The following is a 3,158-nucleotide window of genomic DNA, read 5'->3' on the forward strand; positions in this document are numbered from 1 at the left end:
GCCATGGGAATGGGCTCAGGGACACGAGTTGTGTCCAGGACACAGGAAAGGGCTCGGGGATATGGGTGGTGGAGGAGGACAGGGACCACAGGGATGGATTCAAACTCCCGTGGGATTCAAGTTGTGGCACAACCAGAGGCCGTGGGAATGGGCTCAGGAATGGGAATTGTGTCCAAGACAGAGGACACAGGGAAACAGGGATGGGCTCAGGGACAGGACACAGGGTTTGAGTGGTGGGGAAGGACAAAGGATCACAGGGATGGGCTCAGCTTCTCCACGGGATCTAAGTTGTGATGGAGACCTGAGGCCACAGGAATGGGCTCAGGGAGTTGAGTGGTGATAGAGGACAAAGGATCACAGGGCTGGGCTCAGCCTCTCCATGGGATTCGAGTTGTGGTGGAGACCCAGGGCCACAGGGATGGGCTCAGGGACACGAGTGGTGTCCAAGACAGAGAACACAGGGGTGAGCTCAGCTCTTCTGTGGGATTCAGGTTGTGCTGAGGACTGAGGGCACAGGGATGGGCTCAGGGACACGAGTGTGTCCAGGACACAGGACACAGGGATGGGCTTGAGGGTCTGAGAGGTGGGGGAGGACAAAGGATTCAGAGATGGGCTCACTCTCTCCATGGGATTTGAGTTGTGATGGAGACCCAGGGCCATGGGAATGGGCTCAGAGGACAGGGACCACAGGGATGGGCTCAGGGATTCGAAGAGTGTCCAGGACACAGGACACAGGGATGGGCTCAGCCTCTCCATCCTCCCCCTCTTCCCTGCACAGATTCCATCTCAGACTCCCGGTGCACACACCCCACCCCCACCACGTGGCCGTCAGGATTTCTCCCGACGTCATTCCCAGACAAGGAAATCCGGGCTCCCTGATCACTGCCCCACATCAACCACCCCGTGACTGTCACTGTCAGGACGAGCCCTTTGTCACATCACCCCGGGCTGACGAGCTCCTTATCTCCCGGCCCCTCCCATGCCACCCCGGGTCCCACCCCCGGGAACACCGGGAACACCGGGAACACCAGGGACAGGGACATCCCGCTAACAGGATTTGGGGGGGGGCATTTGGGCACAGCTCCCATTTTTTTCAGGCAAAATCCAGGCTGGAATCACCTTTCCAGGGATGGTTAATGCTTCCAGGGGTGATAAAATCGGCACTGCTGGATGGAACAAAGGAGGGAGTTTGGCTTTACTGGGATTCGTGAACTGAAAATCCTGGATGATCCCTGAAAATTTAGGGAAAACTTAAGGAGTTGAACTCCAAGGCTGAGCATCCTTGGGATGGAATTAATCCACTCCAGGAGGGAATTTGTTTTCACATTCTCAGTGTCCTGTGATGTGATTGAACCTCGAGGAACTTTAAAATAATTCCCTGGGCCAAAAGTTGAGGTTTTCCCCTTTCAAAGTCCAACTAAAAATCCTAAAAAAAATGGGATTTCCAGAGCTCTGCTACCCCAGTTCCTCCCAGTTCCTAAAAAATCATGGAAAAATATGTAAGAGTGTGTAATTCCACGTCCTACAACTCCAATCCCCAGGAGCTGCCCGGACACACCCCCGGTGATTCCATGAATCGGGTCAATCTGGGGTGTTTTTCCTGCTGTTGAGGCTCTTTGAAGGTGCAGGATGAGCCAGGGTTGGATCAGCTGGAAAAACATCAGCCCAGGTGACGAAACCAGGGATAAAGTCCACCTGGAAGCAGGATTTGTCACCGGACTGGGCTGGGCACCGACGGCACAACTTCCACTGGGATTTCAGCCTTAAAACCCCCGGCCTTGGGGTTTCCATTGGGATCCTGGGCTGCTCCCAGAATCCAGGGGATGCTCCTGGAGCCTCCTGGCATCACCAGGATCAACCCCATCAATCCCAGAGACACCGAAGCTCCTTAATATCCGGATTTAACAGCTGCATCTCCTTGGATTTCACTTTTTATCCTTAAACCTGGGTTAGTTAAACCCCGGGATTAGTTAGGCCGGGATGAAAGTGCATTAAACCCCCCAGCCCTTGGGTTAGAGTGGGATGGAGAAACGCTCTCCATCCCAAAAAGCAGGAACACCAACCCAAACCAAATCAATTATTATAATTTCATGTCTCCCAATTAATAAATCAAAAGTTTTCCAGTGACTTCCTTGTCCTGAACTGCCCCGGGTTCCGTTGGTTTTGCAACCATCAAACAGGGAAACGAAGGGAATTTCTGGTTTATCCATGAAAAGGGGGGGAATTACCCCCAGCTCCAGCTCTCCCAAAGGCAGGGTCTGTGTTTGAGCCCTCGCTCGGCGTTTTTAGGGCACCGTGAGGAGGATGAAAACGTGGGGAGAAAAGAGGTCGGGGCTAAAAATAACCAGTGAGTCACAGCAGGAGCTGGGAGTGCCAAACCAACGGGGCTGGGGCCGAAATCCATGGGAAGAGGACGGGGAAAAAATCCCTTTTCCCTTCGTTCGTGCCTGAGGATTCCCAGTCCTTCTCCAGGGAGAAAGAAAAAGGAGAATTATAGAGATATTTTATACGTGTATACATTAAAATATGTATAATCCCGCTTTTCCCGTTCCGTCAAAGCTCCTTGGATCTCCCAAAATAGCAGGAAAAAGGATTTTCCCCCCTTTCCCATGATACTATAATGACATAATTCCCGTGTGCCAGCGTTTTTTTTTTCCCTTGGGAAGCTGTTTGTGGAGCTTTAGGGCAATAATTAATCATTAGTGATAATGAGCAGATAATGGTATTTACAGGGATGTTCCTTGCTTGGTTAATTTTGGGATTAATTCCGGGATTTTCTTTCATCCCATGGGGTGGAGGATCCAACAGGGGGAATTTTGGGGGGGGGAGTTGCTGAGTTTTGGGGATTCAGCTACTGGGGTTTTCTTCACCTGGGGAGGAAAAAGGTGGGAAAGGGAGAAAAAAGTGAAATGGGGAGAAAAAAGAGATGGATTGTGGAAAAAAAGGGTGGAATAAGGAGAAAAAAAGGTGGAATAGGGAGAAAAAAAGGTGGAATAGGGAGGAAAAGGTGGAATAGGGAGAAAAAAAGGTGGAATAGGGAGAGAAAAAGGGGGATTAGGGAGAAAAAAAGGTGGATGAGGGAGGAAAAAGGTGGAATAGGGAGAAAAAAAAGGTGGAATAGGGAGAAAAAAGGTGGAATAGGGAGAAAAAAAGGTGGA

This window comes from Corapipo altera, unplaced genomic scaffold (genome assembly GCF_003945725.1).
Source record: "Corapipo altera isolate COAL_440 unplaced genomic scaffold, ASM394572v1 301, whole genome shotgun sequence".
In the NCBI taxonomy this organism is placed as follows: domain Eukaryota; kingdom Metazoa; phylum Chordata; class Aves; order Passeriformes; family Pipridae; genus Corapipo; species Corapipo altera.